General features: G+C 36.9%; 1 protein-coding gene and 1 non-coding gene across 14 annotated transcripts in view; both read left to right on the top strand.

The window, feature by feature from the left end:
- The window catches only part of PDE4D (phosphodiesterase 4D), a 1,663,062-nt gene that overhangs the window by 1,060,544 nt on the left and 576,871 nt on the right, over nt 1–25,647 (top strand). The window contains exon 1 of one of the 13 annotated variants that reach the window (XM_037799059.1): nt 14,772–16,397. The exons of the other annotated variants lie outside the window; for them this stretch is intronic. The gene's annotated coding sequence lies outside the window, so the exon portion shown is untranslated. Of the gene's footprint in view, nt 1–14,771; nt 16,398–25,647 lie in introns of those variants that run through there. 13 annotated transcript variants of the gene reach the window in all.
- On the top strand, nt 22,214–22,320 carry LOC119506617. The gene has a single exon (XR_005211030.1). It is a non-coding gene; the product is annotated as a U6 spliceosomal RNA (small nuclear RNA).

Below are 25,647 nucleotides of genomic sequence, written 5' to 3'. Positions count from 1 at the left end.
GCATGGTCTGCTTCATCTGCTTGGATTTTCCTTCCTAACTAGGCTACCACCACCCTGTCTTACTTGAGAGATCTTCTTTGACAGCACCATCCTACCTCCTTCAGGCCAAGACCTGGGATCTGATCATTGCTTCAGTAAATCCCCTGAGCTTCAGTAGCGTCCTGGGCAAGGCTTAACATAATTCACATAATTCTAACTGGATGGTAATAAACTGTTCACCAATCTTTCCTCCCCACTAAAGATTAAAAGTACTATAGATCAAGAACCAGATCACCAAAAGATTATTTATTTTTGATATCACCAAAAGATTATCCAACCTGATGGTGTATATTCTTCGAGGCATGATTTTTTCTTACCTCTTTCTACACCCTCCAGAACCTAAAATGGGTATTTCATAGAGTAGATGCTCAATAATTGTTTTACATTAGTTAAGAATTTACCTGAAGTTCACTAGGAATAGAATTCTGATCTCTGTTACATTTCTATTTTATATTCTAGACTATGTTTTAAAACATGGAGTTACTCATAAACCACATATGGGACTGATTTTCATAGATTTATTAAATTTTACATTTCTTTAGTCTTATCTACTGCCAAGGTCTCTGGTTTCATATCCTAAACCAAAATTTAAGAAACATTGATGGAAAAACAAGGCTGCCCTTGCACTTTGGAAATCCTTTCAAATAATATGCCATGCCTTTAATTTTCAATCTATTAAATACTTAAAATTGCAACAATTCATTGGACCATATGTAATAAACTGATTTTTTTTAAAAGGGTGGTGTGTTTCTTAAGTTTTATGTAAATTTTTCCCATATGTTTTGGATAGAGAAATGGAAATTCTGTGAATCTACTTAGCCGTTAAAGAACTTGGTTGATCCACAAATGATATCATTCCAGAAAACAAGAACAAACAAAACCACTCTTGAATGCTTATCAAAGCAACTTATCAAATTTTCCAATATAATAAGAAGTTTTAGTTTTATTTAGCCTTCCCAATCATAAAGACTTGAAAGTATTTTTTTAAAAAAATCCTCAGTGTTGTGTACACATGCTCATGAGATAATCAGGTACAGAGAGGTGACCTTTCATGTTATAGGTGAATCTGGAGAATGACTTCATAAAATGTTTTCATACCAAGACGTTTCATGTAGAACAACCACCATTGTTCAAACTGTGTATCTCCAACACATGTCCATGAGAGGCCACTGGAGGTTAAGTTGCTTTGAAGGTAGCAGCATGAAGGTTCTCCAAAATTCTTAACATTTTTCCCATTCATTTCATTAAACAAAGTTCATGTAATAAGTGAAATCATCTCTTTTGAATACCATTGTAATGAACCACTTATATCAGCAGGTCCAAAATAACTTGGACCCATAAGATAGCTCATACGAATTGTTTAATGATTGCATTATTACATAATGTAGGGATTATATTATATTAATTTTTGTTTTCTTTTTATTTTAAACTATAATAGCATATTGGCACATGTATTCAAAAATTTCCCCAATGAAACTTTTAAAGCTATTATACAGTTAAATATTTCATAAGATGAGTGAACAAGCATCATGTTAGGAATTTCACATACATTATTGTTAACAGATGCATTTAATAGATGAGTTAACAGAAGTTAAGCAGTCTACTCATGACCACAGAGCACAAGAGCCTTGATTTGATTTTAATGCAGGTTTTTTTTCTTTTCTTTTCTTTCTTTCTTTTTTTTTTTTTTTTTTTTGGCTTATGCTCTTTCTCTTTTCATTCAAGGCTGCATTTATAGGGAAAAAAATGTCACTAGCTTGCAATACAAGTCTCCAAACCATTCATTGATTTTTCTCACCTATTCAGAATGGCTTAGATGCATGTAAAAGTTTTGCATACTACTTTTGAGATTGGGTACAGCAAACACCATAGGTCCATAATGTTTTGCATTTAGTATTAGCTTAGTCAACATTAGTATCCTTTCATTGCCCTGAACTCAGCACTCCAATGTATCTTGGCCAGCAAAGGTTTGAGAGTTTCTCCAATTTTCCTTTGGAATTTTCCTCTAATGCTAGAAGAATTAAACATGTGGCCTTGGTCTCAGGGTCTAACCTGAAGTTACGGTCGCAAATGTAAAATTTCATTAGCACCTTTATCCATATTTATTGTCCATATTTATTATCCATATTTATTTCAACACAAAAATGATGTTATTTTCTTCCAAATTGTTGGCCTTGATTCCCCTTCTGCTATTCTCTGTCACTCTTTGCCTGTTGCTGCTTGAGAGTCGTAGTCTTAGACTATAGAAAATACTTTTTTTTCCAGGATATTTTTATCCAGCTGAAGAAATAGTGTTCTGCGTGGCTGACTCCCTTCAAGTCTTCACTCAAAAGTCAATTCAATATAACTTTTCTAACATCAAATTGAGAATTGCAGTCTCCATCCCTAACCCCCACCCCTGTAGCACACCCATGCTATATTTTTCTCTGTAGTACTTACCGCTTTCTTACACACTTGATAATTTGCCTATTTATGTTGTGCAGTGTTTGTCTCCCTACAACTAGAATATGATCTCTACATGGAAACAGGCTCGGCCTGTTTTGCTTCCTGTTATATCCCAATGCCTAGAATAATATGTGGCATGTAGTAGATACTCAATAAAATTTGTAGGCAGAACAAATGGATACCTTTCTCTTGTAGTAAATCTGAAAATATTCATTGTTCATTAGTACTCCTAAAGCTTCTGTTTCCTACACAACCATGTATATGCCCTCTAGGGCCACCAATAATATCACATATTGAATGTACATCATTTTATAAATAGGTAGGATATTAATGGGAGATCATCCTGCAGCTAGACCTTTCCAACTGGAAGAGATGAAGTCAGGTACTGCTGGGTTCTTTCCTTCCATAGATTCTCATTTTTCTCATTTTTCCCTTGTCAGCTTACACTTTCCTCCCTTTAGCTGATTTCTTTGCAAATATAAAAATGCTTATTTGTATTTCTCACTGTGTGGCTTCAGTGTTTATTTTCTTTATTTCCACATTGCTATTTTAGCTCATTCTTTAATTAAATAAAATGCTCTTTTAGGATGTCAGCAGCTAAAAGAAGCCTATGCCATTATGATAGTATAAAATGCTTATATCAACACGTAATACCTACATGAATGGACATAAACCTACTGAAAAAATTACTTCTAAAGTATCTTCTACACACCATCATTGCGTTATAAGCATCTGAGAAAGTAAGAAAGGCTGTCACAATCTTCAGCCCTGCTCAGTGACTCTGTGGCTTTTAGAGTCACACAAGATACTGGATCTTAGAGTCTTTGTAGTCAAGCATGACTGACCTCTCTTGGTAAAGTGAGACTGGCTTCTGACTTAAATGCCTAGGGTTCTTTCATGGTTAACTTTCATGGTTAACTTAACATGCAGTTAACTTTTAATTGCATTCCTTCCTCAGTGGAAGCTCAGAATATATTGAGAATATTTAGAATGATATTTAAAGAAAACTGTCTTTCATTGAATTAGTAATCTTAACTGTCTCATCCAAATGCTAATTTATCCATTTTCCTTTAGATTTGCCTTTTAGATGTTATTTCCCAAAATCATCTGTCTTTCTTTTCTTAGTGGGCATTTCTGAGAGTATAATGATTAAAAGCATAATGTCTGGAATTAAATTGTCTGCAGACATATCCTGTCCCTGCCATTTGCCAGATCCTGAGATCATGGGCAGGTCCACCTCTCTAAGCCTCAGTTTTCTCCTCTATAAAGCAAGGAGGGATGGGATTCCTATTCCCAGTCCTACGATGAGTGAAACTTCAACAGTGGTACCATCTAAATAACAGGGTTCCTGGCCTTATTGCCGCCTGTTAGCTCTATGGACTTGGGATCTGAGATTCATTTTTCTCATCTCTAAAATCAGGACAATAATAGCTACCGTTCAAGATGTTTACAAAAATGAGATGAGATGATTTCTCTGAAGTAATCGATCATGGTTCCTGGCTTACACAAGGTATATGGCAGCATCAGCTCTGCTTTGTGCTCCCTCCTTAAAGTTGTCAGAAGGAGTAAATAGCTAGCTTTATGCCAGGCCATGTGATAAGTGTTCAAGAAACTAGCCATTATTATATTCCTTAATTTCCTTGATTCATTATAAACTCAGTAAATGACATGAGGATCTGCCGGAGGGATGTTTTTATTATTTTAGAAGCTTTGGTTCCTCAGGTTTCACTCTGTAATGCTTGCTTTGCCTTTTATTTTTTCAAACAATTGCAGAAAACACTGGTTCCTGAAGTCTTAAGCATAATTTAAAATGACCTGTTCATCTTTTTCAGTTAGGGGCATAAACATATATTTAAATTTCTATTTGAAAAATCTCACTAAGCATTCATTTAAATGTTGCTCAAAATGTTATGTAACATGAAAAAAATGCATGTTCTTTCAAAAATTAGTTCTAAAGAACTCCCTGTATCCAGAGGCATGCTAAAGGAGTCCAGACAAACAGCTGAGAAGTATTTCTGTTATAAATCTTACTACTATTTTAGAATTTCATGAAATGCCTACTAAATCATGTAGCTAGATTATGAGGAAGAGCAGCCCTGCTCACTCTGTTAAAGCTGAAAGTGGAAAATTATTCCCCGGTGATTAGGGCAAAATGATCACAGAGATGAGCACTGTTGGCGTGGAGACCCACCTAAGATACAATAGTGTTTCTCTTGGGCAATGGCGGAAACTTGAGTGAATGCTTTTCTTCTCACCTCCTAAAATTTCTTTCCCCGTTGTCTGTGGTCAGAGAGAATGAAACAGCAGTCATAACATAATAGTTGGTGAAATAGTTATATAGGACTGGAAGGAAGGGAGGGGCCTAGGGATGTCATATATATCATTATTATATATTATATTGGCATGGATAGACAGAGGGAGAATTTTATTAATCATAGAATAATATTCGCAAAAAACTTGATGAAAAGGTGCCTTTCTACAAAAATTAAAATTTCCTAAATCAACACAAATTGAAGTATACAACCTAGGTGAAACAATAACTGTTTAAAAAAAAAAATTGGAAACATTGCTTTAAACAAACAGCTCCCTAGACGAACGAGGCCCAGAGAATTTCTTAGGAAGTATTTCCAAGCTTTAAGGGAATAAATAGTTACAATGTTTTAAAAATGTTTCCTCGAGTTCATGAAAAGGAAATCAACTTTACAATTCATTACATGAAGTAGACCTAATTGTAATAACAAAAATCACAACCAATCTTACTATTAAATAAGGAGATAAAATCCTAAGTACAATACTAACACGTCAAATCCTACATTTTGTTAAAAGATTGGGCTTCATGTCAAATAAGATCCATTCCGTAAATGTGCACATGGTTTATTGTGAGGGAATCTGCTGGTAGAATCCATCATACTAATAGGTTAGAAAAGAGAGCAATAGTTTTTTAATGACAGATTCCAGATTAGGATTTGATAAAAATTTAATAGCCATTATCGTTAAGAAAAAGAAATAATGCAGCAGGCTATGGTTGCTATCTCAATAGCCAAACAGATTTTTAAGTGTGTGTCATTTCCATGAAAGACAACTTGCTTGTAAGCACTATAATTTCATGTAATGTTTGGGAAATTCTAGCCAATGCAATTACTTTAAAAATACAATGTAAAATGGAAAGTGACTTTATAACTGTTTGAGTATTTATCTCTTGGCAAAGGAATTATTTGAAATGTTCAGTAGAAGTAATTTGAACATTCAGTAAGGTGATCAAATACAAATAAGGAAATTGTTTGCTTTTCTATAAAAAAGTAATAATCAGAATGTTTTGAAAAAAATAATAAAACAGTTTTCCAAATAGCACAATATTCTAATCACAAGAATATAATCTACTATGAATGAAAATAATAAATCTGAAGTCTTTTTTAAATAAAGAAAACAGTAACTGTTAACTAAGAAGAAAATTTAGAGACATCATAATAATATCTCACTTATTAGGCATTGAAGTGCCTTGGATATTGCATTATAACCCATTTGTTAATTTCATGGAATCCTATGAATTAGCTACTGTTATCACAATTTTATAAAAGTGGTGAATAAGATTCAAAGATGCTAAGCCACATGCCTAAGGTCATAAAGTTTTTAAGAGCTGAAGCTAGGATTTGAATCAAAGCAGTCTGTTTCCAAACCTTACACTTATTTGCTATGTCATTATTTAATATAATAAAAATGTCATTTCTTAACAATCTCCACATTTGATTCAGTTTCAGGCAATACCAATAAGATTTTGCTTTTGGTTTTGTTGAAAGGCTTACAAGTACAGCTATGGGAAAAAACACAAGAAAGCCAAGACAAGCTTGAAAAGAAGCACAGTGAACAAAGGATAGGGGGTGTAGAATTTGCCCTTTCAGACATTACAACTCGTTATAAAAACTGTAACAACTGAAACAGTTGTTCAGGCTAAGAACTAGGTAGAAAAGTCATTTGGAAAGAATATAGATCCCAAATAAGACAGATAGATAGATGTATGGATGATAGAGATATAGAGAGATAAATTGACATATACATACATAATATAATATGATTAAAGTAGCATTTTATTCAATGACAAAAAAGTAGATTATTTAGTAAATGATGTTGAGACAACAGCCAATCAATTGGGAAACGAATGTAAACTTAGATTCCCTCCTTTCACCTTACATAACAATATATATTTGTATACAGTTTAAAATAAAAATATTTTATTAACATGTAATATATCATTTTATGAATGTAACAACTAAAAAAGTAATTTAAAATTACTAAATAAAATATAGGTGATTTATGTAATTTCAAAGCGGGGAAAGTATTTCTGATTATTTTGCCAGAGCTAAAAAGAATGAAGGAAATGTTTGATAGATAGACATATGTACATAAAATTTAAATATTTCTGTACATCAAAACCACCATAAATAAATTGTAAAGGCAGATGATATACCAGGCAATATATTTCCAACATTGCTACAGGGGCATTTACTTTCATTTATTAAAAAGCTTTACAAATCAATAGAACAAAAGACTAACATCCTTGCATAAAAATCAACAATCAATTCATAAGAAAAGAAAAACAAATAATTTGCCAGTAACATGAATAAAAGCCCATCCTCAAAGAATGCAAATCAAAGGACAATGGGTCAACATTTTTCTCGAATCAAATTGTTAAAAAGATTAAAAAACTAAACCAAATTGCACCAAATGTTGAGTTGGGGCAATTCTGATTCACTATCAGAAATAATGAAAATTTGAATACCCTTTCTAAGGAGGCAATTCAATAATAATTACCAAACATCTTAAAAAGAAGTTTGTGTTCTGTGAACCAGCATTTCCATGTTTAGGAATTTATCCAAAGTAAATAATTAATTAATAATTAAATGTGTTTATTGTGGTGAAAAGTTGAAAACAAGCCAAATATTCAACAATAGGTATTAAAATTTATCAGTGTAAATCCATATGATGGAATACTACTTTACAAGAATAATTTCTGACATGGTAGATATGTATGATCTGTAAATGAAAAAAAGTTATAAACAATAAATAAAATAGCCCATTTTTAAAAAATTAGAAATATTTATATAGGAATTCATAGGCAAACATCTGGAAGGATATCCCCAAATACTGACAGTAGTTGTGGTTCAAGGGATTATAGTTGATTTTTATTTTTTTAGCTAAGTGACTGGTGTGAGACTTAGTCTCTTCATCTGTGAAATAAAGGAGTCATCCTAGATTAAATCGAAAGTCTCTTTCAGCAAAAATGTCTCATAATTCCAAGAGCCATGATGGTTAATAACCTTGAGATAATGGTTAATGTAGTTTTTTCTTTTCATTGAACTTCGAAGTTAATCAAGTGAAATCAGGTTTGCCCTGAGCTATTCCCTAGTTAAAATTCAAACTCTGATGTTTGTTTATAAGTTGTCCTATTTTGTTTTCCCTCTTATGAATGCCTTTTTTCGTGTGAGGTAGGCTAGGCTAAGTAAAGAGTTGTATTAACACTAGGTATATTTCCCTATAAACACAAAATGTTGAGATACGTTATTTACATTTTATATTCCATCTACAATTTGGAGCCCTAATAAACACCATTCTTGTTTTTGAGAAGTTTATATTAATCAAAATTCACATTTAGGAACTATAAGAAATGCAATGCTTTAAAAATCCTTTTTGCTAAATAGAGATTTTTATGTGCTTTAGAAATTGATGGAAAATGATTTCACTTTTACTATCTAATAAATAACACTCTACTTTTATTTCTGACTAATAGTAAAACTGCCCTGAAAATGATAAAGAATAATATTTTAAGTGGCTATTCAGTACCTCATTGTGTTAGTGAAATAATTAAAAATAAAAAAGCATTCCATTTTAATTTGCTGTTAAATACTCAACATTTAACGGGCATTGTTTGGTGGCTGGGTACAATGATAGCAGAAGTGACCTTCTGTAAATGCTTTTCCTCATTCTTGCTTATTCCAGGTTACTAAGTGATAAGCCTGGCAAACGTCATGAACTTCCAAGAGGAAACATATTTTATTTGCCTTACACCACCAGAGGATTTGGCCAATTATTGGTATTTGTTTAATGTTGGTGTTGACATACTGCCTTTGCCCTGAGGAGCTCCAGGTGCTTTATAAAATTAGTCAGCAATTTGCATCACAGCCTTGCACCAGAGGGTGTGCACTGAAAATAATGAAGATTTGTGGAAGTTGCAGCCATCCTTAACTCATACTCTTGTTTGTCCAGTGAATCAAAACAAATATGCCCGGTTTCCTCAGAGAGCCAACAGCAGAGCCTCGAGTGGGGCATCAATGGGAGTTTCTCCTTTAAGTAACTAGGTAAACTTCTGGGAAGAAAATTTGCCACACACCCTATGGAGTTGCATCTCACTCTAATCTGTTTCAGGACTCATTCCTTCCCTATAGGAGACTCACTTTCTTTAGTTCTTTGCTCAAATATCACTTTATTAACGAGACTCCCCTAACTACTTAAAGAACAATGAAACAAAACAAAACAAACCCAGGCATTCCATTTCCACATTATCTTATTCTCTTTCTTGCATTATTTTTCTCTGTAGCACGTGGGGCTATCCAACATACTCTCATAGTTTACCTTTTAATTTGTTGCATATTATAAATATTATTAATTTTTATTAATAAATTTATGGTTAGCTCCTTCCCATCAGATTGCAAACTTTACGATGTAGACATTTGCCAGTTTTTCTCGATTATGAATCCTCAGTATAGGGTGCCTGGCACATAGTAGGTGTGCAGTAAGCATTTGTTGACTGAATTTGCAACAATGTTGCAATAAGAAACACATTTTCTTATGGAAGCAATGTCAATCAAATATAAAGGCAGCAGAGAAAGGGTAAGCAAGAGTGGACATGCATCATATCAAGAGTTATATCATGTTCCTCAACAATGTGATCCATGTGGTATTAGCCAGGGATTTCTCCCCAGTCAGTTGCAAGTATTAGAAGCCAAAACTAAACCAAGGTAAGCAAAAAGGAAAGCAGTTTACTGTATCTTCAAATTGGAAAATCCAAGGAAAGCAACTGGCTTTTATGGGTGCAAGGCTTGCTCCCAGGGCTCTCACAACATGTTAAGGGTGAGCCTCAGTCTTTCTTGTTTCTGCCTCTCTACTCTTGCTTTGCTGTCTTTCTCAGGCTTTCCCTATGTGGTGGCAAAGAAAGCTGAGACGTCATCAGGCATAATTCTGCCTTTGGTAATTCCAGGGTCACAGGAGTATACATTTCTCAATTGTTCCAACAAAGACACAGCTGACATCAAATGGCTGGACTTGGGTTTTATGTCCAGCTTTGAATCAATTGCTGTGACTGACCAGGTCTAGGTGCTACCCAGGCATTGGGAGGGTGGAGTGAGTCCCATGCCTTGGAGGGTGGTTTTCCAAAAGAAAATTTGAGTTCTGTAGTCAGAATAAAGAAAAGATTCTTGACCACCATGCAGATATGCACTCTAACCAAAATGATAAATCGTGTTAGAAATAATTCTCATCACAATGAGGCAGAATATAATTCTTTTAAAGTTCTACTTTCTTATAATATCAAGTGATCACATATTTAACAACCCAGGTGTGCAAATTTTATGTTGAAAAGAAAAAAAAAATGGATTTTTGCTTTGTTTTCAGTGAGAGATCCTTTCTACTGGTCTACCTATATTACCAGTGGGACATTGTTCTTAACTTTGTTTTTAGTGAGGAGATAAAAGCATAAAAACAGCCTAACTTTTGGCTATGTAAAAGGCAATTTTAAATTTCTAATTTCTAAACACTGAAGTTTGGATTGTGGATCCATTACCACTTCCCTCTCCTATAAGAAACAGAAGGAGGGTCATGGATTAATAAAGTTTACAGATAATGCTAAAACTCCCTTTCCACCATTACTTCTTGCCTCTTTCCATGCTGAGAAATACTTAACAAAGACTACAAAGTTGAAGGCATTTGATTTCCACTCCTAGTCGTTTCTTCCGTAGTCTGCTCCAGAAAATAGTTAGATCTAGAGAAAGAATGAGATAATATATGTAAGTGAGAATCCTATTAATGGATGAACCCAAAACTTCACTCACAGGCAGAGCAGTCAGAGAATCAAGATATGGCTTATCATAATGAAATGGGAATGCTCGGGAATGACTATCATTTGTTAATTTTTTGTGGTATGGTAGGAGCATATTGGAAGCAATGAAGTTATTTCAGGATATTTGTTTTTCTTATTCCTTTGCTATGTTTTATTTGGAATTTTTTTTTATTTTTTGATAAAGTTAATAAAAAATGAAAAAAAGATATGGCTTGCTTGGCATGAAAACAATGCCCGGGTGATCCAACTTTGTTGGTTATGCTGTACTGTATGAGAAAGACCTTCCTGTTTGTACCTTTGATTCCACCTTTTTTACTAATTGAGTACAAACTCAGTTTAGTTTACTACTTCAGGACTAATTCAGTAGTCTGGTATGACTACCTACCTAAGTATCCACCTGGATTCAGGAATTACTCAATTGAGTCTGCTAATTCAGTGTTAAAGAAAAAGAAAAAAATATGGATAAGTATTTCTAAATTAGTGTTTTTATTTAAGTTTTTGTAATCTTTATTATGGAGCAGATGGAGTGTCTACTGCTTATTAAGGTGCGGTGTTCTAGTAGGTCAGCTTTTCTTCTTTCCTCTAATATTGTGATTATTTCTAAGTTGTTGCTTTCCAGACAAAAGATGTGGGATAGTTAAAAGGGAGGCTTTCTTAGGAAGACTTTTTTTTTCATCTCCCAGTTGAACTGGGTTTATAATTGATATCTACTGATATCCAATACATATCCATATCCAATCCAATTGTTAAGAATTTTCAGTCTTTTTTGAGGGATTGGATTGGTAGAAGGAGAGAAGAAATAAAAGACTCATATCATTAACATGCCCCCAACATTCCAACAGTTAATAATGTTATATCAGTTAATAAAGATTAAAAATACAATAGCAGACTTCAGATTTGCATGATGACTTTTATGGCTCCTAGACACTTTTGTCTTTGTGTGCCCCTTCCTCCATTTAGTGAAAAAAAAAAAAAAAAAAAAAAAAAATATATATATATATATATATATATATATATATATATATATGCACGTCATTTACAACTGCATTGATACAAAGACAAATATAATCTAAAATGGATTATAGTCATTTTTTTTCTCATTTAAAAAAAAATGAAAACTTTTTAATGGGCTCCTAAAATTATCCTGGGCCCTTGGGCCAGGTGCCTCCTGTGCCAAATGGATAAGATGGCTTATGAACTAAGGGGTATTTGGTAAGCCACACAACTGTTTTCTGCTTTTTTGTTCAGCTTTCTAGTTTAAATGTATTTTACCATCAAAATTAGTTGCTACAGTTGGGGTAGGAGAAAGGGGAATTAGGATTTGGAAAGGGAGCTGCTATAAGAAAGGGGTCATTGGTTCTGTGGGCATGACTACACTGGAAAACCCTTCTCTGGGTTGGGGACTGTGGCCTCTTTTGACAAGATTTAAAACAATTTTACCTATTTTCTCAAAGCTCTTGTTCTTCAAAGGTTTGTGTTAGTACATGACTGATGCTGTGAAAGGAAATGCCATCATGATTATATTTACATTGTGAATGTGTACAGTAAGGAAAACCTTGAATTTTTCATGCAGAGAGCACTTAGGGTTTTTACTTGATATAGTTCTTTGAAGTAAAATTGCTGTTAGAGTATTTTTCCTGTAATCCAGGTGAAAAGTGAACCCATCGTTTAACAAAGTAAGTGCTCATTCATATGTTTAATAGAAATTCCTGTTCTTTTTATTGAGGCTCACTTTTATCTGAATATTTAGTTCTCAGTCATCTATGGTTTGGGGAGCAGAACTAGCTTGGATAATTCTATATGTGCATTCAGTCAACAAGCATTTCTTGCAGTTATCCTGGTTATGAACAATCTAGAATGAAACTGGATAAACTAATTTCATTCTTCTGTCATACCTCACTGATAAACGAAAGTTTTTACATGATAGGTGCTGGAATCAGAAGGATCTAGATTGAAACCCAGCATTGTCACTCACCAACTGAATGGCCTACATTTACTCCCCGTATTTTTTGACTGTCTACCAAGTGCCAAGCACCATTTCAGGCACTGAGGATGAAATGAAGAGTAAGATGCAGTCCCCACCTTCAAGGAAATCAGTTTAAAACAAAGATGGACAAACGAAAAGTTTATCACAAGAATGATGATTAAATACAGGGTGTAAAACTAGAGCATATGAGCATCCTTTAAACTAACTTATTTCTTCAACAAGGCGAGGTCTAAGGAAATCTTGGAGGAAGGGATGTTTTGACATGTATCTTTAGCTCTGAGCTTCTTTTGCTTTATTTATTTACAGTTATTGGATATTTACTTCAGAAAGCTTGTCAGGTTTAAAGACAAGCATATATATAACTTTACTGGCATCATGGCTGGGACATGCTAGCTGTATGACAGATTCTAATCCCATCACCCTTTTTACTGATAAACAGCAGCTCTAAAGGAAATGATTTAAAAAATGATGAATTACTGATTAATCAGTCCTGAATGAATGAGGTAAGACTATATGCACACATTCATGTTTCAGTAAGAGAATCTGTTAATACCCCCATATGTATCATTTATCCCAGGAATGGAAGTAGACACTCCATCTGTTCCATCATAAAGATTACAAAAACAAAAACAAAGCAATAGGCTCTTAACATTTTAACCTAGCGATCAAAATTTCTTGTCTCCAACCATATATTTGGATGTAATGTAGAGAAAACTAGAAAAGAAACTTAAATGTTTCGTGCTAAAAGATAAACTAATTCTTGGGAAACATTGTTATTTAATTCATATATCTAGAAATCATGCCTATATCCTGGCTCTAAATTTCTAACTTTGGTCGTTTTACACTTCGTTACACTCTGGTGCACATTGCCACTATATCAGAAATTCGAAAAAGCACTTGCTAATTCAGATTACTAACAGCTCTACTCACCACTACCCAGTACACTCACTGTGGAGATAGCTTTCAGTTAACGATTGAGACTGTCCCAGACTAACCAACTGCTCGTGGAACTGGGTGCCATGTGGTGGTAGACATCTCTATTGCTCCAAATGTAACTAATAGTGATGGGTCTCCTGTTTTTTCCTTTCCTTTCTGTGTTGCCAGCAGCAACACAAGGGCTAAATCTCATCATTCTCAAGGACCAAATTAGTTTTTTCTCTTTTGCTGACAGATATAAAGGGTCAAATCCTGGCAACTTGTCCTTCGAATTCTCTAAAATAAATGTCAGAATGGGAGCACTCATTAACTACACTTAGTGAGAAGCCCCTTTTCCAGGATATTTCTGTACAGGCCTCATCTCTGTCACATTCTAGCAACAAGCAACTCTGCCCAAATTCAAAGCAACCATGGCCTTTGCCACTCTTGTAACTTTTGCCCTCTGGCATGGGTAGAGCTAGTGTCAGCTGGGTAATTCAATCATCGAGATCCTTCTTCAATGAATGAAAGAATCCAGGAACGTGCTGCCAGTTGCCTGTTGCTTGTACTCAGTTTTCTTTGGTGCTGGGTCCTGAATGTGACAGTCCATTTCCGCACCTCCCTTCCTGCCACTAGAGGATTTATGGTCTGCGTGGCCCAGTTGTGAAGCTAGCATGTGGCATTTTCCTGCCACAGGCTTTCGCATGTTTAGAATTGTGTGTTTACATTTCCAGGGCTACCGTTTGAAAGTAGCAGGAGCAAACAGATAGGAAAGAATTCACAAGTCAAGCTGCTGTCGCTTCCTCAGATCTAGAGCACTGACTTTATTATGCCTGGTTCTTCCATGCCTAGATTCCCACGTAGCTTCTGTTTTCCCGAACTTCATTGCTTTGGTTAGATGCTTTCAAGTGGGTTTCTGTGTAAGAAGTCCCCATAGAAGAGGTGTTTACATGAAGTGATGGGTGAGCAAAGTTTGCCTGATGTGGAACCTTGGAAACTTTCCTTTGATGAAAAGGTCTGGCTTGTGGGTGGGCATTGTTCCATCTAGACAGACAGGAATGCGTCCGGGCATCCGGGACACCCAGGGACTTGTGACTACTGTGTGACAGCACCTAGCTAGAAAGGGCCTCACAGCTGTGCCTACTAATTTCTTGTGAATGTACCAGCCGTCATATGACCTCTTGAAACCTATCCTGGATTTTTTTTTTTTTTTTTATGTCACTGCCATTCTGCACCCCCTCAAGAATTCCCCCGTATGGATGCTCTTAACAAAACTCTTTGTCCACTCACTGCATAACCAAATGAATTGAGTGTGACTATGGATTTCACTAATAGGTAAAATAAACCAACTGACCCTGATTAGGACATTTCTACTTTGTTTAGTTTCTTGCTTCTAGGAATTTGCTCATTCAAACAAATACTTAAGCCTAAAATGATCCATCTGGGCATGTTATCAATTAGCATGAACTCAGTGTCCTCAAAATGGTTGCCAAAATGTGCACTCCAAACTCAGATAACAAAAGCACCTGCCCCTTCTCACTCCCTCATTTTGGAAAGATTAATTCACTTCACCACAGCCAGTCCTGAGTACAGAATAATTTATTTCAGTGTCATTTAATGAAGAAAGCCTGGCTGGCATTAGCTCAAGCTTTACAGCTGGCTATTAATTGAAGAAAATGCTCCTGTCACTCTTCAGTCAAATATGATCTGATTCGGCAGATACTTCTCACTCTCATCCCTTCTATTATTCCAGAAGAACAATCATAAATAACTCTCGCTTGGCTCTGCCTGTCATGGATTGCAAATTAGCTGGCAGCATACAGACTGATTGCATTAATACTTTCTGGCTGCTCTTCTCAATTGATTTTTATTTCAAGAAGAGGTTTGGACATTTCATTTCTGAGGCCTTAATTTTGTCCAGCAGAAGGGAATACTGTAGCCTGACTGTTCTTTAGGCACTGCACAACTCATTTACATTGTAGGGCAGGTGCTGACCTTCTGTGAGCTGATGATGTATTTTTCTCTCAAACTTGACCGTGGTTGTGGGTGTATTTTAAACAGAACCTCAAGAGAGATTTGCTCAGGATTTTAAAAATATATAAACGTCATGCGTAGCGCATGGACGTACCGAAAATGTTTGATGAGTGCATTTTGTAATTCTTAAAATATGAAACTACTTGGCGTGAGGAGATGATATAGTATGTTAAAAATCATGGAACTTTTCCATAAAATGAAATTCTGTGCAGAAATGACGTAGGAGAATTCTTGTGGAAGTGCGAAAATAGTAACATCAGTTTAATCCTTACTGGATATGAGATTTCACCAGTTGAATTATTCTTTGGAAATATGTCTCAGTACTGAGAGTCTCTTCTGTGCTCTCTCTCCACTCCAACTTTGGCACTTGCTGTAGCCTTGTTAAGTGCTGAACAACTAGTCATTCTTATACCCTAATCTCTGAAAATGAACTCAAGACAGCAAAATTAGACCATGCCAGGACTTTGGAAGTCTAGTGAGGGCCACAATGGGACTTCAGCAACAGGAGTAGGGAAAGAAATCAGAATCTGGCAGAAAACAAAAGTAGGGGGTAAATGAGACTTGGGGGAACTGGTCTGTCCCTATAGGCTGGCCCTGTGAGTCATTAGAGGCACGTGTCCAAAGGGCATAACAGAGCCTGAACTTGGATTAGACTGTTTGTTTGTTTGTTTGTTTGGGTCATAGGAGAGTCAAAGTTAGAAGAGGCCAAAAATAAATAAATAAATAAATAAATTGATATGAGGCTATTCTCATTCCTCATTTGAAAGTGTGATGCAGGGTCTGCTACCCATGAAGAAGGATTCAGATGATGGGATTACCAGGAAAGAAGAGTAGCTAATGCAGGAGCCAGCAGTCACTTAGATCCAGGTATGAGTGGCATGACATATTTTGCAGCTGAAGTTCCTGTAAGATTGCTTCCCATGCAGGATTCTATTATGAACTCAGGTCTTCTGAGCCTGTAGGGAGTAGATTCACTGAAGGGCCCATGGGGCACTATGAGCTGACACACCTGCAAAATAGAGAAGAGCTTTTAGAAAACCATTGCTGCTCAAAGAAACGGCAGTCACATTTGTCTGTCTAATAATTGTATGACTTTCCTACACAATTGTAAGAAAACATTTAGCCAGAACAATATCGCAGATATAATGGGGGTAGGGGTGCCATGGGGGATTCATTCCCATTTGTAAACTGACAACCAATGTGTTTAAGTAAAAATGTTGAGTAGTCTGCACATTGTCCACATGTAAAACCAGGGATATAAGTCCTGAAATGAAAAATGTATATTTAATGTTAATTGTTAACATATGCCAGAAGCCTGGTGACGAGTGTTATTTGTAGTCTGGGAACTAAAGAATGTTATGTTCTAATAAGAACTTCTGATTTATTTCCTTCATTTGTAGAAGTAAATCTCTGTTTTGGTAACTTTTAATTTATGAACTTTGGTTTCACTTAAGCATGTTTAAGAACATGTTTACACTTCTTTAATTTTTATTGTTCATTTCCTATACTGCTTATAGTGAGAGCTGGTCAGGAAATAAATGTTATATATTGAGTGTCTTCTATGTTGTGGACCCCATTCTAAATTCTAGGAATAAAGTAGTGAAAAAGAGAGTCCCTCCCTTAAAAGAACTTACTAGAAGAAGAAGAACTCATGTAGAACCTTGTAATGGTCGCAGCATGGTTTTCCTGATTTCTTCAGAAGCCATTGCTAAGGGCATCACTTCCTTTAAATTCTGAGATCCTTAACTTGATTCAGCTTATGCCAGGACTGATGCGAATCAGAACTTCTTAAGAAGTTCCTTCTTCCTAAGGGAAAGACTAACATAACAAGTCTGCAACAGAGAAACAGTTCTCCTACCAAGCTCAATTTGGTACATGAGTCTTAAGTTTAAACTGCATTTCAATACTGGGTTTTCACCTTGCCCTTCTAGCACAACACAACTTCAGAGGAAAAGGGAGGTTAATGGAAAGCCTTTGGAGCAAAAAAGATTTCACAACTGCCAGTTTATTAGTGGACCTTATGACTGGTTCTGCAGAGTGCTTCAAGTGGATTACTTAATAGTGCTCTTATAAGTGAAGGCTACAAATGGTTTAAATGGGGGAGAATATGACAAGGTTGAAAATCTTCCTCTTTGAAGAATACAGAATAAGTAGCTGCCATTTAGGTAGCAAGAGGAGAGAAGGAACTGAAACTTAGAATGACCTTGCATGTGGGCCTTCATTGTTCCACAGTTCACAAAAGCCTGTACTATCATCATGTTAAACAAATGTCTCATGCTCCTTGTGCCAACCTAATTGCCAGCTTGGCTGTTAAACAAAGAAACAACAATTAAGTCCAAACATATTTGCCATTGAAGGCAAAACCCACTCAGAACAATATTTGGGTTTCTTTATTCATTTCATTTTTTTTAAACTTGAAGAAAAAGGCCTTATTCTTAAGTTGTTTTTAGGAAAATGTTTCCTTGTGTCATCAAGTTTCAGCATGGAGTACTTGCTTCATATGTTTGCGTTAGATAATGATGACCAAAAATGAAGGAAAAAGACAAGAGGGTAGTGGGATAGTAGATGTCAAAATGCCATGATACACTGCATAGAGAGAAACAAAATGTGCCTCTCCACTATAAGCTACATGTGCAAAAGTTTGAAACCCTGGCCAGGTGCACAAACATTATCATGTTAGAAATGCAAAATTTCTGGTCCCATCCCACATCTACTGAATCAAAAACTAAGGATGTGGGGGCCAGAATCTGCATGTTAAAAGACCCCCAGGAGATTCTGATGAGGGCTCTTCTAGTTTGTTAATGCTGCTGGAATGCAAAACACCAGAAATGGATTGGCTTTTATAAAGAGGGTTTATTTGGTTACACAGTTACAGTCTTAAGGCCATAAAGTATCCATGGTAACACATCAGCAATAGGGTACCTTCACTGGAGGATGGCCGATGGTGTCCGGAAAACCTCTGTTAGCTGGGAAGGCACGTGACTGGCATCTGCTCCAAAAAGCTCTGGTTTCAAAATGGCTTTTTCCCAGGATGTTCCTCTCTAGGCTGCAGTTCCTCAAAAATGTCACTCTTAGTTGCTCTTAGGGTGTTTGTCCTCTCTTACCTTCTCCAGAGCAAGAGTCTGCTTTCAACAGCTGTCTTTAAACTCTCTCTCATCTGCAGCTACTCTCTCAGCTTCTGTGCATACTTCAAAGTGTCCCTCTTGGCTGTAGCTGCTCTTTAAAATGTCACTCAGCTGCACTGAGTTCCTTCTGTTTGTCAGCTCATTTATATGGCTCCAGTGATTTAATTTAGACCCACCCTGAATGTGTGGGGCAACACCTCCCAATTCAAACGTTCCAACTTAATCCCCACAAATATGTCTGCCCCCACAAGACTGCATCAAAGAACATGGCTTTTTCTGGGGGACTTAATAAATACAAACTGGCACAAGGGCTAAAGATTGAGAACACCAAGTGGAAAGAATATCCCAGGATCAATGTAGAAAAACTAAACGTGTTCTATCCCTCTTAAAATGAATTGTGCTGCACAGATGGCTATTTTTAGAAATCTGGGGAAATGTATCTAAATCCTTAATTAGTTTGATTAATTAATTAACTTTAACAGAATTCTATGTTTGGAATTATGGGGTAGCCTTTCTTTCACCTAGTTTTTTTTTTTTTTTTTTCATTTTTGAAATTAGGAAGCAAGCAGGGTACAGTGAGCTATTCATGTAATTTTACAGGAATAATGGAGTTTGTTCTAAAAAAAGGGTATCTCATGAAAAAAACTTCACTAATATTCTGTCTAGACATATATTCTTTTTTGAGGCAGGAAACACAAAAGAAAATTGGCTTCTTCATCAAGTTCAAGGAAATGGTGTTTTAATTCTGTAGAGAAGTAATTTCATTTTCTTGGAGAAATGGGTAGACCAATATTAGTAATTTAATTCTCTTCTTAAATATAATGATGGTTACAGTTCTTACCAAGACTGAAAGAAGTAGAGTCAAATAAATTTGAATCAGCTAGGGATAGTGTGTGTGTGTGTGTGTGTGTGTGTGTGTGTGTGTGTGTGTGAGGGAGAGGGAGAGACTGTATAGCAGGTGGGTAACTTTGTAAAAAGTTGACAGCTAATTACCATGTACTATTGCCTGTGGTAGTTTTACTGGATAGCTAATGGCATACACAGAAATCTGAACTCTGTGGCCTTTGTACATAATTCCATTCACATTCATTCTCTTAAATATTTGTGGAACACCGCCCATGGGCTTCTCGCTGGTATGGGCCTGGTTTGTACAAATAAGCAAGAAAATCACTGCCATGGTTCTGATAATGCCAGAGGTCCAGTGGTAAAGATAAATCAGTAAACACCATGACAATGAAGCATAATAACTCTAAAGATGAGGTGGAACAACTCACCTGGACTTGAGGGCATGAACCATGGAGTGGTCGGGAGTGGTTCAGGGTAGAGGCACTAAAACCTGAAAGCTGAGCAGGAATTGGCCAGATGAAGGGGAAGGCAGGTAGAGAGAAGAGCATATGCAAAGTTCGAAGGTAAGAGTTTTGGGCCAACCACATGATTGAACATGGATCCATCTGGGAGGAGCTTGGAAGGCGTGGAGCGGTTACACAGGGACTGGAGAATAATAGGAGTCTAAGTTGGAGAAAAACACAAGAACAGGCATCAGGGCTTTTCAAGCCTGTCAAGGATTCTGCCCTTTATTCCAGCAAACGGGAAGCCTTAGAGGTTGTCAGATCTGGCTGCCTGTGTGGAGACTGGACTGAAGAAATGTAAGGCCGGAAGAAGGAAAACCAGCTGGGACATTGTTGTAAAAATTCAGACAACCTGTTTACTGAATAAGTTGCATGCACAAGTGATGGTTGTCAAAAACTAGTGAAAAATCTCATATAAATTATGTTCTTCTCCATAAGTTTTTATCCAAAATTGTCTCTGTAGTTATGAAACTTTTGACAGTTTTTTTTTTTTTTTTATTTTGAGAAACACAGGTGATCAAAGACACACAAATTTCAACTAGCCTTCAGGAATAGAGAGACCAAGAGTAGTCATCAACAAAATTTAGAATGGTCAAATCCCATTAACGGTGGCAAGTTACCCAAATTAGAAAAGTTAGAAAACGTGAATAATATATATCTCTAGACGTGTTCTTACTAATACCTGCCATTGCTTTGGCCTACTAAGATGACAATTAAACGTACTCATGTGACTACCTGTAAATCTTTTTTCTAATTAATAGTTGGAAGGCTTCTTTATGAAATACAAAATTCCATATTATTGGAACACAAAATTCCATAATATTGACTATAGTCAGGCAGGTTGGGAGTTGATCAAAACTGTTAAAGCTTGTCTTCTGGGAGTCTCATCTTTTCCTGTGCTCTTTTTCATAATTCAGGTCCTCACAACCATTATTCTCTCTAATAAATGCTTTATCCCAGCTAACATAGTATTTATCCTCATATCCCATCATGACTTTTGTCTTAATCATTCAGTGTGTGTGTGTGTGTATATATATATATATATATATATATATATATATATATATATGAAGAGAGGAGTTTAAATATATATATTTGTATACACATACATACCATTCAGTGTGTGTGTGTGCATATATATATATGGAGAGATTTAAATATATATATTTATATACACATACATACATATATATATATTGAACCATCCAGTAAACTATGTTAAATCTTCTGTAAACTTAAGGTAAGTGCTTAAATTTGGGGTAAGTCTTATTTTGGCTTACCAAATGGTTACTCTACCATACTATATATAGAGACAGTAGTATTATATTTAGAACCAAAGTTCTTATTTCATGTAGGATGTCCAAAATTTACGGTGGTAAACATATTAGATTTAATTTATTCAGAAAGAACACAGAAATTCAGATTATCTGTGTTTTTCCATAGTGTTAAACATGGTAGTAGGTATAGTAAGCCTCAAGTTTAAAGAAAAAAGGAAGCTAATATAAAGAAGCCAGTAAGGGTAAGTTGGATGAAGTCCTTAGAAATGTGTCTCAAAGCTGAAATCTAAGACATTTGGAAAATGTGGGATGAATTTAACATTGTAAATGCACAGAACTGAATCTTAACTGGAACCAGGCATGGTTTCAACATACATGTTGGAAATCTTAAAAGCAGTACAAAGCTTCCCTTTCTAATCATTTATCACAGAGAAGATCATATCTATATTTGATATACTCACATTTGTGACTTCAAAATTATCATTTCCTAGTCCTATCCTTTTTTCTTATATTCTTTTTACTTCAAAATATAATACACTTGACTCTTTAATAATAATTACTTAATATTTCTTTTGACACACACTTTTTTTCTTTTTCTCAATGCCTTCTTTCTTGTCATAAGTTTAAAAATTGTTTAATTCTTTAATGTCTTAAATGAATCATTTTCATTCTTTGTTTTAGGCATTTTAATTATTTAAGAACATTTTGGTTACATCTCTGCCCAGATCTTTCCTGCTGCTAAGTTTTAGTTACTGTCTTTTAAGGCTCAGAAGAGATCAGTTTCTTCAGCACATTCCAGTCTCAAACAATGCAATGTTAGTATAATACAGCAGCACAGTGCATGTGCTCATGTTCAGGCATTTACGAAATCTTTATTAAGTATCAAGGCAAAGTCAACTTAGGAATTTTAGAATTTACTGGATCTGCCATTTGTAAGGCTTGGGCAAACACATATACTAAAACCCAAATGACACAGAGAAGATTTGCATGGCCCCTGTGGACAGATGACATGCAAATTCATAATATGTTCTGTATTTGCTTTTCATTCCCAATGTTTGCGGCTCTGATATGTGAAGTAGGGAGACTTGCCCAATTGGGGGCCCTGGCAGCTTTAAACCACCTCCATATCCCCTGCTCCCCAATTCTTCTTTCAGAAGCTGGCTTTCTTCTGGAGCCTGCCCTCTGTGGGCAATCGAACAAGACTTCCTGGGGAGGGTACACCTGGCAGAATGTACCACCTGGACAAAGCCAAAGCCTTGGAGGCCGGCAGCCTTGGGCAGGCCCAGAGGGGTGGAAGGAGCCCAAGCACAGTCCTGAAGTGGCAAAAGCAGGACTGGAACCTGCTCTGGAGCAGAAGGAGGACTGGGAGGCACACTCCCTGAGGCCCAACCCCACCCCTGTTTAAAAAAATAAAAAACGATGGGCGGAGGCGGGGCAAGATGGCAGACTGGTGAGCTGTATGTTTTAGTTACTCCTCCAGGAAAGTAGGTAAAAAGCCAGGAACTGCGTGGACTGGACACCACAGAGCAATCTGTCTTTGGGCATACTTCATACAACACTCATGAAAACGTGGAACTGCTGAGATCAGCGAAATCTGTAAGTTTTTGCGGCCAGGGGACCCGCGCCCCTCCCTGCCAGGCTCAGTCCCGGGGGAGGAGGGGCTGTCAGCTCCAGGAAGGAGAAGGGAGAATTGCAGTGACTGCTCTTATCGGAAACTCATTCTACTGATTCAAACTCCAACCATAGATAGACTGAGGCCAGACACCAGAGACTCTGAGAGCAGCCAGCCCAGCAGAGAGGAGACGGGCATAGAAGGAAAACAACACGAGAAGCTCCAAAGTAAAAGCAGAGGATTTTTGGAGTTCTGGTGAACACAGAAAGGGGAAGGGCGGAGATCAGGCCTTGAGGCGCATATGCAAATCCCGAAGCAAGGCTGATCTCTCTGCCCTGGGCACCTTTCCTTAATGGCCCTGGTTGCTTTGTCTATTAGCATTTCAATAACCCATTAGATCTCTGAGGAGGGCCGTTTTTTTGTTTTTTGTTTTTTTTTTTTTTAAATCCTTTTTGCTTTTTCTAAAACAATTACTCTAAGAAGCTCAATACAGAAAGCTTCAAAGAATTGAAATTTGGGCACGTCAAGTCAAGAGCAGAACTAAGAGAGCTCTGAGACAAAAGGCAATAATCCAGTGGCTGAGAAAATTCACTAAACAACACAACTTCCCAAGAAAAGGGGGGTGTCCGCTCACAGCCACCATCCTGGTGGACAGGAAACACTCCTGCCCATTGCCAGCCCCATAGCCCAGAGCTGCCCCAGACAACCCAGTGTGACGGAAGTGCTTCAAATAACAGGCACACACCACAAAACTGGGCGTGGACATTAGCCTTCCCTGCAACCTCAGCTGAATGTCCCAGAGCTGGGAAGGGGGAGCAGTGTGAATTAACAGAGCCCCATTCAGCCATCATTTGAGCAGACTGGGAGCCTCCCAACACAGCCCAGCAGCCCAGAACTGCCCTGGGGGGACGGCACTCACCTGTGACATAGCACAGTCATCCCTCAACAGAGGACCCGGGGTGCACAGCCTGGAAGAGGGGCCCACTTGCAAGTCTCAGGAGCCATACGCCAATACCAAAGACTTGTGGGTCAGTGGCAGAGACAAACTGTGGCAGGACTGAACTGAAGGATTAGACTATTGCAGTAGCTTTAAAAACTCTAGGATCATCAGGGAGATTTGATTGTTAGGGCCACCCCCCCTCCCCGACTGCCCAGAAACACGCCCCACATACAGGGCAGGCAACACCAACTACACACGCAAGCTTGGGACACCAATTGGGCCCCACAAGACTCACTCCCCCACTCACCAAAAAGGCTAAGCAGGGGAGAACTGGCTTGTGGAGAACAGGTGGCTCGTGGACGCCACCTGCTGGTTAGTTAGAGAAAGTGTACTCCACGAAGCTGTAGATCTGATAAATTAGAGATAAGGACTTCAACTGGTCTACAAACCCTAAAAGAACCCTATCAAGGTCAGCAAATGCCACGAGGCCAAAAACAACAGAAATTATAAAGCATATGAAAAAACCAGACGATATGGATAACCCAAGCCCAAGCACCCAAATCAAAAGACCAGAAGAGACACACCTAGAGCAGCTACTCAAAGAACTAAAGATGAACAATGAGACCCTAGTACGGGATATGAAGGAAATCAAGAAGACCCTAGAAGAGCATAAAGAAGACATTGCAAGACTAAATAAAAAAATGGATGATCTTATGGAAATTAAAGAAACTGTTGACCAAATTAAAAAGATTCTGGACACTCATAGTACAAGACTAGAGGAAGTTGAACAACGAATCAGTGACCTGGAAGATGACAGAATGGAAAATGAAAGCATAAAAGAAAGAATGGGGAAAAAAATTGAAAAACTCGAAATGGACCTCAGGGATATGATAGATAATATGAAACGTCCGAATATAAGACTCATTGGTGTCCCAGAAGGGGAAGAAAAGGGTAAAGGTCTAGGAAGAGTATTCAAAGAAATTGTTGGGGAAAACTTCCCAAATCTTCTAAACAACATAAATACACAAATCATAAATGCTCAGCGAACTCCAAATAGAATAAATCCAAAAAAACCCACTCCGAGACATATACTGATCACACTGGCAAACATAGAAGAGAAGGAGCAAGTTCTGAAAGCAGCAAGAGAAAAGCAATTCACCACATACAAAGGAAACAGCATAAGACTAAGTAGTGACTACTCAGCAGCCACCATGGAGGCGAGAAGGCAGTGGCACGATATATTTAAAATTCTGAGTGAGAGGAATTTCCAGCCAAGAATACTTTATCCAGCAAAGCTCTCCTTCAAATTTGAGGGAGAGCTTAAATTTTTCACAGACAAAGAAATGCTGAGAGAATTTGCTAACAAGAGACCTGCCCTACTGGAGATACTAAAGGGAGCCCTACAGACAGAGAAACAAAGACAGGACAGAGAGACTTGGGGAAAGGTTCAGTACTAAAGAGATTCGGTATGGGTACAATAAAGGATATTAATAGAGAGAGGGAAAAATATGGCAAACATAATCCAAAGGATAAGATGGCCGATTCAAGAAATGCCTTCACGGTTTTAACGTTGAATGTAAATGGATTAAACTCCCCAATTAAAAGATATAGATTCGCAGAATGGATCAAAAAAAATGAACCATCAATATGTTGCATACAAGAGACTCATCTTAGACACAGGGACACAAAGAAATTGAAAGTGAAAGGATGGAAAAAAATATTTCATGCAAGCTACAGCCAAAAGAAAGCAGGTGTAGCAATATTAATCTCAGATAAAATAGACTTCAAATGCAGGGATGTTTTGAGAGACAAAG

This window comes from Choloepus didactylus, chromosome 11 (assembly GCF_015220235.1).
Source record: "Choloepus didactylus isolate mChoDid1 chromosome 11, mChoDid1.pri, whole genome shotgun sequence".
NCBI lineage: Eukaryota > Metazoa > Chordata > Mammalia > Pilosa > Megalonychidae > Choloepus > Choloepus didactylus.
Note: the sequence above shows the minus strand (reverse complement) of the source record. Positions and strands in the feature narration are given on the sequence as shown.